Here is a 14,539-nt window from a genome sequence, read left to right as displayed (position 1 = left end):
CTTGATGCCCATTTTTCTTCAGCTCATTTCAAATAATTATTAATATTCATGCTATCATGATAATCACCACTTTTTTTGATTTGGGTGTCCATGTTATCATTGCATTATGTAATAAAGTCCATTTCACCTCCGGCGTGAATTATAATTAAGCGTTCACCTTCATTTATTGGTAAATGAAGTCTTGCACCGTTGTCGTCAGCCCAGATTTTTCCGCTAAATGAAATGATGAAACATAGGAATCATCTAAATATTAAATCGTCCGGTTACATTTTCTAAAATCACTGATTGCCTGCAAATATGACATTCTTTTCTGCCTAATATCATGTTTTTCAACTAAAATTTTCCTTTAGTTTTCTCTTTTGCGCCACTTAAAAGCTAATCATTCAAAATTCTTCTTAAACTAGTTTCACTGCCGTTAAAATTAATTTTAATTTTAAATTTTTTACAAAGTTTGTTAACTGTTGGCAGCTCCCTTTGAGTGAAATTCATTCACAATTTGCCTAACCACAACTTTATCAAAATCATCTAATCCGGTAACTAGTTTAGAATGTTTCTCTTTCTTTTTCGGGATGAAGAACATCCATTTTGGCCACTCGGAACGAAGTTCTATTTTTTCTTTTCTTAGAGTTTGAACCTGGGTCCTGGATGACACAAGCAGCTGCAGTTCTCTCTTCACATTTCTGTATAGCAATTAAATGCTTGTCATATTTTAATTTTCCTACAGCTAAAGATTCTTTTTTCATGAAATCATACACGTTGTTTACAATTTCGCGTGCCTGCCTTCAAAGATTTTACCTTTCATAACAGACTTAAATTCAGCCATAACTATTCGCACGTGAACAAACTACTTTAAAAAGTTTGAACAGTAAACCACGATAAAAATCTTTTATAAAATATCGTATCGTACTGACTGTATAACAAAATACACGACACTCGCCAAAAGAACCGTATTGAGAGGCAGAACCACAGAACTGAACTTTATATGCTAGGAAAATCAAAAGAGAAACAAAAATAAAATAAAATAAAAATAATCGTTTTGTCTTTGAAACATTATGTTACTATCTTAATACTGAATACATACAAAAATACATTGCTTCTTATACAACAATTGCATCATGTTTATTCTACTAAGAGATGACTAATCATGCTATGACAATGTTTCAAGAACAATAGTTTACCAGTGACATGCGGGCTCATTATCTACGCTCACTGTTACGCGACGGCTACAGTTCTTTGTAATAATAAATTGTATTTACTGTTTATATGTTTAACTACATTAAGATGGGTAGATTAATTAAATTAAATTTAATATATTTATCTATACATTATGTTTAATTGTAATTATTAATATTCTTCATAATTATGTACGCATATATCAATGGAAGTTTGGAAAGTAAATATTATTATTATTATTTATTAATATTCCCTTTTTAATATTTTTATTATTTATATTTTGTTAGACTTTTTTATAAAGAGTTTTGCCAGGTTCAAAGAAATACATGATATTCAGCAGTATAAAATTACAATGTATGTACAGATTGTACTTAAAATGGTGAGCTGGATATACATTTTCGGATTCTACGTGTCAAAGTAAACAAAAAATCTTCTACGAAAAATGATATTTTCCCCTTAGTTTTCCTCTGTCCGCCATTTTATGTTTATAAATGATAAATTTACATCTCAAGATCAGATTGGGGAATCAAAATAATGTTTTATAGGCACATTTATACCAACGTTGTCAAATAAATAAACATTTAAGCGTAAATACGTTTATAAATTTCAAAATGGCGGCGATGTCAATTTTTCAGTCATTTATATCTCGTAATCCTTAGTTTTATCATATTACGTTTTATTGCAAAAATGATAAGCATTTCTTTGTGAATAAAATGACATCTTAAATTTGAAAATTGGTTGATACACAAATAACCAAATGTATGACATAATTTTGTGCCAAATCTAATCTCCCCTATTAAATCAGGTATTTGATTAATTATGCTATTAATTTATTTACTATTAATTATTTCGATTATTAATTATTAATTATTTCTATAATATAATATTATTTATTTAATCAGTTTCAAAGTATGCATAATTTTTTCAACTTAAAATAAAAAATTGTTAATATTTATAAATTTATATTTATTTATGTGATACCAGGTTACGGACTAACCCACCGGGTTGGTTTAGTAGTAAACTCGTCGTCGTAGATCAGTCGATTTCGAAGTCGAAATACTCAGGTTCAAATACTAATAAAGGTATTGATTGCTTTTATTCGAATTTGAATACTAGATCGTGGATACCGGTGTTCTTTGATGGTTGGGTTTCAATTAATCATTAATTTCAAGAATAATCGGCCTGAGTTTGTTCAAGACTGCTTATTTACTAGTACAGTTTACATTACACTGATAAGTCGCTAATGACTTTTGTTGAAGCGACTGTAAATAAAAGTATTTTTTTAAAAATGGTTACATAATAACAGCACAATGACCTGATGTCAACAGTATTCTGCAGAGATGCCAAGGCAAATGTTTGTAATTTTTCTTTTTGGCTTTTTAACATCGGAGCCAAATTTACCTAGACAGAGAGATACACTGTCTCAACTTGACGTATAAAGTATGTTAAGTAACCCGCTGAAGATTAAAAAGTAAATAGATTTATAAAGATTAAATCTTCTTAAGATTAGTTAATGGTTTTTTTATTAATTTTAAGAAATAGATTTTTTAAAATATTTCTTATAATTTAAAATAATAACAAATTTTATTTGTATTTAAACTTAGTACACTTAGTTCATATAAGATAGTTCAAATAACTACCTAATTCTATGAATTATTTTATAAATGTGAAACATTTTTAAATTTAAAACATTTTATCCATTAAATTGTTAAAGAGTTTATTTTATTCTAGATTACTTCATTATAGCTATAAAACAACAGTAATAAAAAAAGTATCCAATATTACATTTTACTAATCTCAAAACACAGAGTATTTAAACCAAAAAATATGTTATTTTCATAACGATTTAAGTTATTATTACGTCTGTACTTTTTATCCCGTAAATTACGACTCTGGAGACGTGAAAAATAGTGTAAATAATTCTATAATGCTGAAAAATTATTATCTTTTACATGAATTTCAAATTTAAATCAAATCAAATCAAACACGTTATTTACATTAATTGAGGGTAACGGTGTTCTTTGATGGCTGGGTTTCAATTAACCATTCATCTCCGGAATAGTCGACCTGAGTTTGTTCAAGAACTACATATTTACTGATACAGTTACATGAAACTGATAAGTCGCTAATGACTTACTATAATTACTATATGACTTACTAGAATTACTATAGTTATGAAGAGTTTTGAATTTATATAAAGAATTATTATAGTTATTGAAATTTTCTATTAGTAACAAGATAGATGTTAAAAAGATAAAACTGCAGGTGATATTCAACTACACAAGTGAGATGCTTACTCTATTCATCGCATAGTTAACTCTATTGTGGACACCATTACCCTTTGTTTTTCTGTTTAACTTCTGGAACCACCGTAAGGTATTACTTCAGAGGATGAATAAGGATGATATGTACGAACGTAAATGAAAGGTAGTCATGTACAATCTCACGTCGACCATTCCTGAGATGTGTGGTTAATTGAAACCCAACCCCCAAAGAACACCGGTATCCACAATCTAGTATTCAAATCCGTATAAAAGTAACTGCTTTTACCAGGGGCACCATTACCCTAGAGTAGAGTTTCTCAACCTGGGGGTCGCAGTGATATGAAAGGAGAGTCCCAAAATTAGTTTACATTTTTTCACGTAAACAATAATGAAATAATATTTTACGCGGAAAAAATCATTTATTATAAACATTTTACTTACATTTACAAGTATACAACGTAAAGAAAATAAACTAACATGGTTGTATTTCATTTCAAAAGTTTCTCTATACGTGGATCTGTGTTGGAAACACACAAAAGTAAATTGTTTTCAAGTAATAAAAGACTATTCCTATTTAGTTTTTAGCCCAACCACAAATGAAAAAACTTTTCACAGAGTTAAGACTTGGCGAAAGAGATTAATATTTCCAATGCTTCTGTGACTAAATTTCCAATTCACTCGACAAGCAATCCAAAACGTATCTAAATCTTCAGACGTGAATTATAAGTGTAACGTTTTATCGGCAGACATTTCGATGAGCTGATCGTGAATCTCAACTGGTAATTTAGCAGCGCAATAACATTTTCACTAAACGGATTCAGTGGCCACCTCTTCGAGAAATCATTTTTATCTTCCGGGAAATATCCGCCAACTGAATTTTTAGCTTCATGTTATAAAATGTGGTGAATAGTAGTATCTTCTTCATCCAAATTTTTCTCAAAATAATCGGAAGTGAGTGAAACCACATAAAAAGTTTTGCTTTGAAGCGAATAATCCAGATATTATGCTTCTAAATGAAAGCATGAACTCCGTCTGTTATTAATAAAATGTTTTCATCACGTCCTTGGAAATTCACATTCAAGTCGTTTAAACGCGAAAATACATCAGCTAAGCAAGCCAGCAGAAACATATACTCATTTTTCAGTAAAAACGCTGAGAATGGCTTTGTTTATCCTGGAAAAATATTATTAATTCATCTCGCAGTTTCAATAACCGAGTAACAACCCGCGATAACCTGAAAATCTGACTTTTTTTATGGAAAAGAGGAGATTTTTTTCTTTTCGCCCATTTTATCGCATGGTTTAGCAAACAGCCTATTCTGTAATGGTCGATTTTTAATAAAATTAACCATTTTTACTGTTTTACAAAGAATTTTTTTGAGATTTTCCGGCATATTTTTTGTGGCAAGAGCATGTCATGAATGAAGCAGAGTGTCCATTCCGCCCTTGGTATCTTTTAGTTTTTTCATAAATCCACTGTTCTTTCCTGTTATCGCCTTAGCACCATCACGACATACAGCAATACGTTTTATCCTATCTATGATATAGTTCTTAGCAGCTTTGGAATAAACACATCAAAAAGAAATTGTTGTCTCACATGACCAGGTATTGATTTGCAAAACAACATATTTTCGTTGATTGATCTGTCCCTGTCGCATTCTTATCTCACAAAACATAAGAACTGAAAAATGGTTGCCACATCTGTTGATTCATCAAATTGAATACCAAAAAATTCACTTGCTGAATTATCTGACAGCGAACATCGGTAGCCATGTCATCGATTCGCCTTGATACTGTATCGTTAGAAGGCGGAATTTTTTCAATTTTTTTGCTTCTTCCACCTCTATTAAACCACTGACCATATCAATTTCAGCAGGCAATACGAGTTTTCTGCGACTGTTTCGGGTTTGGACATCTTAGTTACTCTTAATGCTACGAGATAAGATGCTTCAAGTGTACTTTTACCAGTGTAGCTTGATTTACAAATAGAAGCTTGTTGATTTCTCAAAGTTTGTAATTTTCTTTCGAAAAATTCCTAGGGTTTACTCTTATGATCCGGATGTTTAGTTTCAGTGTAGAATTTTAGTATAGAATAACTTCAGTGTGGTTTCAAGTGTAGAATTAATTTTGATGGCTACATTTTTTTATCGGAGATGACTTGAAAGCAAACGAGTCACTGCGGTTTTCCATCCAATGAGGTAAAACCATAATTTAAATAATTGTCATTACATAATTTTGTCTTTAGAAATCGATTCACTGAATGTAGATGGCTCATTTCGTTTTTTCACAAATTTATCCGTTTTGCATAAGAATCTAATTGAAAAAAAAACAATTACACCGTTTGACCGCACACTAAAAAACCTAAACCTCAATTACTATTATTTTTAATGAAACTAAGCTTTTAAAAACTTAAATGAAGGCACCCGAGACACTCTTTGCATTCGAAACTAAACTGGTGTTTTGCAGTCCCTTATGCCGAGAGGATGACGTGTTCAAACATATCATATGCATGTTCAAAGCAACGAATACTGTGCAAGCAGACCAAATCACAAGGAGCATGTACATATCAAGTTGGAACCTGTAAATTGCTCATGTTTGTACACCGCTTACATGCATGTTCATACCCACCGTTATAAACGCAGCTAAATAGTTGAACTAGCTTTCACTGTTTTGGGTTGAGAGGTCGCGAAATATTCATTATAATTTTTTTTATTTTTGGGGGTTGTAGAGCTAAAAAGATTGAGAATCACTGCCTTAGAGTAAGCTAACCAAAGAATTACCTTACTTAGTTACTAAGATGTAGTGTAATTTTACTTAGAGTAAGTAACTGATATAAGGTCTCTTGTACCTTAGTGGCTTTGTTTACGTCATATAATGACGTCACTTTCCCAGCAGATAACCCGATATATGACCATATTTCGGGTCTGATTTTCATCTATTACCACATCCCTAAGACATCAAGACACCAAAATATAGCAGTACCATTGTTCCTTATATAGAAGATATCTTGTCAAATTTAAAAATATTTGGTCCACAAATCCAATATTATTAACCAAACAGACGCAAACATTCACACACCCAAACAGAATTTGTTTCCTTGCTGTTTTTACTTCCTTGTACGAAGTAAAGGAAGTACTGTGATTGCGAAAAATTTCGGTTTCAGATTTCAACGGAAATATCCATTTTGACTATCCCTGAATCCATTTTGACTAGTTTCAACGTGACGTCTGTACGTACGTATCTCGCATAATCCAAAAACGATTTTCCGTAGGATGTTGAAATTTTGGATTTAGGACTGTTGTAACACCTACTTGTGCACCTCTCCTTTTAATTGCAATCGACTTAGCCAAGAGTATCCAAAAAAGCCCAAAATCCCCAAAAATTTGGATTTTGGACTTTTTTTGCAGTAAGCCCTCATTGAGAGCTTTCAATGATATAATCAAAAGTGGTACTTATTATCACTGCTTCCAGAATTATACCCAAATAAAATTTTAATTAATGAAATATTTGGATCTTATTAGGGGAAGGCACATCGGTCCGAATCAGACTTCATCTCTTTTTTTAACTTTTTTTTTTAATTTAAATATTTTGATTTATTAAGAATTATTAACCTCTTACTGAAAACAAATTTTTACAATGAATAATAATTCAATAATAAAAAAAATGAAAAAATATCAGAAGTTATTAATGAAATAAAATTTATGTACATTTCATTTTTAAAAAAATGCGTATATGTAATTTAATAGGCGTACAAAGAAGTCATGTATTGTTCACAACAATTTTTTTTCCTTTTATAGACTTGGGGAAGTAAAAAAAACAGAACATTAGAATTTCGAAAAATAACTTTTCCAAAGTTTTTCCTGTTGTATTAGAATAAACACTTTTCTGCTTCAAGTTATAAGTTTACAATTTTAATTTCTTAAGTTCAATAGATTTTTTTGTACGTTTAAAGTTTTAATGAATATGAGTGCATTTTTTTGTCTTAGTCGGTGTTTGTTAATCATAATTCATGTATCATGTTGGTCAGTTATCATGTTCAATAACAAATAAATTAGAAAATAAGAATATGCTTAAAAAACAGTTTACAAAAAAATTTACTTCATATTAAAAATAGTAAGGGTTTATTTTTGCCCTACAAAATATGTTTTTTTTTTTTTTTTAATTCTTATAATAATATAGAAAAGAGCAACAGTCTTTAACTAGTGTAATCAAATAAACTTTTCTTTACAACGGTTTGTTACAAATAGCTCAAACCACACCTGTTTTCTTTCTTAAACCAAACTACAATGTTTTTAAAACAAAACTAGTAGGTTAATACTCCAGTAAATAACGTCACAGAATAATTTTTTCTTCAACACAAATGCAAAACAAAATAATTTGAAAATTATTTAAAGCAACGCTTTCAATTACATTTCGTTAAAAAGTAAGCAGCTGTTTTCACTAATATGATTTACGGAATATCTGGCAGTGCATTTTGAAAAAAAGAGAATACTGTAAGAATAGGGATCGGCAATAGAATTTAATTTCTAAAACAGCAAGCGTTAGATTTACGTTAATTGTTTAAAAATTTTAATAAAAGGATAATAATAATATTTAATAAATTATACTCTTGATAAAAGAGGGCAATAAAGAATTATTCAATTTTAATGCAAATAACAAATTTTAAGTTGTAATGAAAACGATGGCAGAATATATTTTTTTTCGCAAACAGGAGTGAATAATGGTAGAAACTAGTCTTAAATTTCAAACCTCATATAAGAAGTGCTTTACTCATTGCTATAATATATACATATGATGTAATATATAAAAACTAAATTAATATTTCCACCTAGAAAATGTGTCAAAATATTTAACCAAATGATAAAAATCCTTTTAAAACGAATGAATTCAGTTTCTGGGTGAAGGAAAGTGTTTAAGAAGGAATTCGTGGATTTATCAGTAATGTATTTCATTTTTAAGTTAATTTGCAGTTCACTTTCTAATAATATGACTAACTTCGGGCGAAATTTCTGGAATGAAGAGTTGAATTTGAATTTTGTTAATCTTTAGGGCGACTGCTCAAATTTCAAATTTTCATGATTCTGAAAGCATTCTGTTATTATAATTAAAATTTCCCCTACAGTACATTGACGAGAACATTTATAAGTATCTTTTTTTTAATATAATTTGAAACAAATTACCGGATTATATAGATTACTGCATCTGCGTATCGTGCAAAGACAGTTGAAACGAAACCTTACGGATGATTATGTAAATGTTCGGGTCTAAAAGTTTTTAAAACTATACTAAAAGTGATTTCCAGTTTTTAAGCAGGGAGAGTTGTAAAAACTACAACTTTGTCTGAGCTTTTTCCTGTTTAGCCTCCGGTAACCTACCGTTCAGACAATACTTCAGAGGATGAATGAGGATGATATGTATGAGTGTGAATGAAGTGTAGTCTTGTACATTCTCAGTTCGACCATTTCTGAGATGTGTGGTTAATTGAAACCCAACCACCAAAGAACACCGATATCCACGATCTAGTATTCAAGTCCGCGTAAAAATAACTGGCTTTACTAGGACTTGAAAGCTGGAACTCTCGACTTCCAAATCAGATGATTTGGGAAGACGCGTTCACCACTAGACCAACGCTGTGGGTTAGCTTTGTCTGAGCTGATTTCATTTTGTTAAACTATTTCAGATTGCCAATGGGAATGTTTACAGTTAGTGTTACGGTATTGTTTGTCCAACAGCAACACAATGGTCTATCGGTGGATCAACAGCACCACATTACTCAGCGTTCAAAGCGGCAGTATCTAACGCAACATAAAGCAAAAGCAAGTCAGATATTGATAATGTATTTTCAGATTTAAGCAAGTCGATTTTTAAAACATGATTCAATTCTTGATGAATCTTTTATTTTTAGTTACTCGTTCAGAAAACATTTTAGCAAGATAGAAAATGAGATCAAATATATGTTTAAACAAAAACCGGTAAGAATTTTGACTGATTCTTCTCTCATGGCAATATATAAAAGTTCAAATCCGGAGGAATAACGACATTAATTTAAATTATACGGGATAAATAAAAGGTCACTCAACCCGATGATTTAATATGCAGGCTGTTTAAGCTGTTTGACTTTATGATCACTCCATACTTTAATCGTAGACAACTGTTCCATATCAGTATTCAATGCAAATCCTTCTTACTGGGACTGAATAATATTCCTACGTACACGTATTTGCACGTACACTTTCCAAACCACTGAATTAACTAAATTGAAATAAGGTTTAATCGTTATACATCGGAAAATCATTAATTTTTTTGTGAATCTTTTAGCAGCTAAAGTGTCAATTAGCCTACTGTCATTGCGATTGTTTCTGAGAAGTAAAAAAAAAAACAATCAGGGTACAGTCATTGGGCTTAAGTATGTTTGGTGATAACAGAATGATCGTAAACAATCGGAAATAAGACAGTCGCCTCCTAAAACGGCATCAACATTTTCACGATAAGTGTTCCACACCAAGCTCATACTCGCTTCTTCAGAGGGAAATGAAGTGGTTTTCCGTTCCCTTCATCTTAAGCTAAAAGTACTGTTGCATATCAGCATGTAAGCTCGTCGAATGTAGTAATCTTCAGCCCTGTAAGTAACACATTTAAACTGTTTATCTGAGGGATAGAGTAGACATCATACTCAGAACGTAACTCTGGCTAGTTCCATTTGGATCACAAATGCTTTACTTGCGTCACGTACATAAGGTAAACCAGGAAAATCAGTATAAAGCAATAAATGAATAAATAAATTTCTGTGGAAAACAGTGCATGATGTATTTATATATATATACTGACTGAACTCAGTAGGGAATCGTTTTTGGCTGAATACGCCTTATCAGTATGCCAAGGAATAACAAAAGAAAGCAAAATTTCTAAGTATCGAACTATTTATCGTGCTGATGATATGTACTTGCACAAACATATATCTGCAATAAAAAGCTTAAGCGATACCAGAAGGGTGACCTAGGGTGACCAGAAGGGTGAACTAGATGATGATGAAATACCGGTTTCGTATTTTGCTGAAGGGCTTAACGGTTTTTGATTAAAATAACACCTCTCTATACTACACAACCTCGAAGTATGAACGAAACTTTTCCTTTAAGAACACTGTTCACGTATATTCGTGTGGTTTTTCATTTCTAAAAGAAACTCAATTTCTGATGTACCATATATTTGAGTTATTCAAAATAAAATCGATGTTCCTATCTTGGGTAAAGATGACATATAAACTTATAAGATGTGAAAATTTATTAACTTATTTTCATAGTCAGTAGCAAATACATTCTTATTAGTTGACTGGACAAAGAGTTTTTGTGGAAGCCTTAATTTTTCGTTTGTCTTATGATTTGTGAGTTTATTTATCTGTTCTTTCTTACACGTATTTTATTCATGAAGAACACCTCCGATTGTTAAAATTAATAATAACTGACGAAAAGTATTACAGTATTAGTCTAAACTTTGATTAAATTTCAGACATTTTTTTGAGGAAACCGAGTGCACGTCTAATAGCAGCAACTTATACACGTATTAGATTAATTCTTTATATTATTAAAACTGTTATTGTTTGGAGAGATATAGACTTTCCAAACAATAATCTTTACAATCATAACTCAATCATTACGACATCAACTCACTAATTCTACAAAAAATAAAAATACAAATTGCTAAGTAGCAAATTCTCAGAATCATTAATTAGTACAAACAATTTGTCATCAAAATAGGCTGTACTTGAAAATCCTTACCTACCGATTGATCTTTTGTCCATGCGTTAGGGGTGATGAGAGAAGCTTAACTCCAGATTTTTAACATCCCCCTCCCATAGATTTTTGAAAAACTCGAAAACTCAAAAAGTTTTTGAAATGCGTTTTTCTCTGAATCTATGCATTTTAGAGAAAAGTTTTTCAAACAAAAAATGTAGAGGGCATTCTCCTCTACAATTAATGTTTTTGAAGTTATGCCGTATAATTTGAAATTGAAATACTAGGTGGCGCTGAAGTTGTAAAAAACGTTGTAAATGACTAGACCGGTTTCGTACAGGTGCCCAATTCACAACATTTTCACACTTTCACAAGCTACAGCTCCAAAACGGTAAGTCGTACAAGAAAATTGTTTAAATAAAGGTTGTCTGTTTTTTTCAGATTAACAACTTTTCCAAATGCAATACAGACGAAAAACAATTTTTTTCCGGTGAAAAACCCGAAAAAAAACGTTTTTTACACCTTCAGCGCCACCTAGTATTTCAATTTCAAATTATACGGCATAACTTTAAAGACATTAATTATGGAGGAGAATGTCCTCTACTTTTTTTGTTTGAAAAACTTTTCTCTACAATGCATAGATTCAGAGAAAAATGCATTTCAAAAACCTTTTGAGTTTTTCAAAAATCTATGGGAGGGGGGATGATAAAAATCTGGAGTTAAGCTTCCCTCAACACCCCTAACATATGGAAAAAACATCAATCGGTAGGTAAGGATTTTCAAATAAAAATACAAATTGACTGTACTATAATTGTCTAATGATTAATTTTTATATTAGTCCACATAGAAATATTTGTGACTTCACTTATATCACATTCTGAATAAGAAATAAAGTATTACTCACCCAAATTCGTGATCAGAAGGGTATAAATTTGTAGTCTATATGATTACTTACTGCTAACGGTACGATTAAGTTACTATACGTAATTAACTTAGAATAACAAATATTAGTTGGAACCGGGAACAGAAAAAATATGAATATTTTAAAAACTACTCATTAACATAACAACTTAGAATTATATCACCGACTAGACTTGTAACTAGAGCAACGTATCTCTTACTAGGAATGACGTCGAAGAAAATATTTTAAGCTGTATCAAAGTACATTATTGTACAAAAGTATATCGGACATTCTGCATGTAATTATAAAGATTTAATGTTTCACATTTAAAAAAAAAAAAACAAGGAACTTACGTATTAACGCCACCGCAGCTACTTTTTTATTTATAAACAAAGCATTCAATCGGATTTCGGTGGAAAATGAACAGTCTCTTTATTAATTTTAATAAATGGTTATTTATATGTATTTACTTTATAAATATAATTTAACCAAACTTAACCTACGCTCGCTAACCTTAACTAATTAACGCCGTAATTTTTTGAGTATTTATTTAATAAATTCAGTAATTATTGCAATTTATTTATTATTTAAATAATCAAAACACTCCTGTTAATTAGTCAAGGTTAGCGAGCGTAGGTTAAGTTTGGTTAAATTATATTTATAAAATAAATAAATATAAATAACCATACATTAAAATGATTAAATAGATTGTTTTGAATATGTTAAACTCTATATCGGCCCTTTTCCACCGAAATCCGATTGACTATGTTTTTAAATAAAGCTGTAGCTGCGGTGGCGTTAATACGTAAGTACCGAAAAAATTATGTGATGAATTGCCGAAGAGTCATTTTGATATTCACAGTAGTTTTGTTAGAAAATAAAAAAAGGTTGAAAAAGAAAATCTAAAAAAACAATTATAATTCTCACATTCCAGATCGGAGAGTTAGTTCAGCCTAGATAATAACTTTTTTAGTTATTAGAAAATAACTAGAAAAGTTATTTTCTAGTTAACTTTTCTAGAAGTTAACCAGAAAATAGTTAATTTCTAGAAATTAACTAGAACAGAAAGAAGATAATAACTTTTGAAATTTCTCTCCATTGGTAGATAATTTTTTCAAAATGAAGTTTTCTTGTTTTTTTTTCATTTCTACTCTAGGCAAATATAATATTAAATATTCTATAAAATTCTGACATTATTATCCCGATAAAGAACTATCATAACATAAATTTTTATTTTATTTACTTAAAAATCATTGTAGAATTTCTTCATATTTTGTCACGCGTTTAATTGCTAAATGACAAATTAAAATAAAAAGAAATAAACTTCTAAAGAAGAATTAAAAAAAGGATTCCATTAAAAAAAAAAGTTAAAATAGCAATTTGGTTAAATTGCTATTTAACCAAAAAGGTGTTATTTTAACAAGGTATTATTTATTTAACCAGAAAAATAACAAAATAAATATAAAAATAATAGTACAAAAATTTGTTTTTAACACATTATTTTTCTCTTTTAAATATACGTTACCAGTATAACTTCGATAACAACAATTTTCATAAATTCCGGTAAAGAAGATTTTAAGATACAAGAATTTTTTTCTTAATTTTTCGTGCTCGTAAACAAAATTTATTATACTCAGTTATTGCGTACAAAGAGGTTGGAATTAAATCTATTTACTCAACAACGGTACGTTATCTATTTGTATACATACTATATTTAATATTATCATGTGCATATTATTTGTTTACATTAAAGTGCAGTAAAGCGGCTGATAAGATTAATCTTTCCTACTTAATTGTTTGATAGATTTGTTTATCAGTTATATATTATAGTACACTTACGTGATTTTCGGACATCCCGTTGAAACAAGGACAATGACTGTCACGATTACTTGCATGCTTCAGCGACAGTGCGCTGTGCGCATCGTTTAGTGCGCCATAGACCACTCCACTCTTATCTCCCACCACTTAGATATTACTAAGCAGTAACCGACCGTCGACGATCCATTACCATAATGGTAATGGTAATGCGGTCTTAGAAAAATGCATAAGATGCACATTTAATTAACATTGACTGCACACTTCATATTAGCTGGCAAAGCAGTTAAAAATTAACAGATATGAAGAATTAAACACAAAATTACTTTCGATTATTTCCCTATTACATACTCGCTCAAATGTAGATTTTAAGACCAAACATTAAAATGTTTTTTTTTTTGTTTTTTTTTTTAATATTCCCAAACAAAAATAAAGATTAAAATATTAACTATTTTTTTTATTTAAAGAAAGGTACCCCGAACATTATAAATAAAATAATCATAACATGTATCAATTATTACCGAAGTCAATCGGTCAACACATAACGGCTCTATTTGTTATTTGAAAGGTCATACAAACAGTATTTTAGTAGTATATTTATTTCAGTGCACTACAATAAAGGTTATTAATATCACAAATTAAATTTAATTAAGTTTG

The 14,539-nt window shown here is 30.2% G+C and overlaps 1 protein-coding gene across 5 annotated transcripts in view; it reads right to left on the bottom strand.

Moving 5' to 3' along the window:
* The window catches only part of LOC142333038 (facilitated trehalose transporter Tret1-like), a 141,159-nt gene extending 127,097 nt beyond the window's left edge, over nucleotides 1–14,062 (bottom strand). For 2 of the 5 annotated variants that reach the window (XM_075379880.1, XM_075379861.1), the window contains exon 1: nucleotides 13,907–13,923. The gene's annotated coding sequence lies outside the window, so the exon portion shown is untranslated. Of the gene's footprint in view, nucleotides 1–13,906 lie in introns of all 5 variants that reach the window. The other 3 variants (XM_075379871.1, XM_075379829.1, XM_075379846.1) reach the window with 3 other exon arrangements.
* Between the last annotated feature and the right edge of the window lie 477 nt (nucleotides 14,063–14,539).

This window comes from Lycorma delicatula, chromosome 1 (assembly GCF_047948215.1).
Source record: "Lycorma delicatula isolate Av1 chromosome 1, ASM4794821v1, whole genome shotgun sequence".
Classification (NCBI taxonomy): domain Eukaryota; kingdom Metazoa; phylum Arthropoda; class Insecta; order Hemiptera; family Fulgoridae; genus Lycorma; species Lycorma delicatula.
This window is presented reverse-complemented; position numbering and strand designations above follow the sequence as displayed.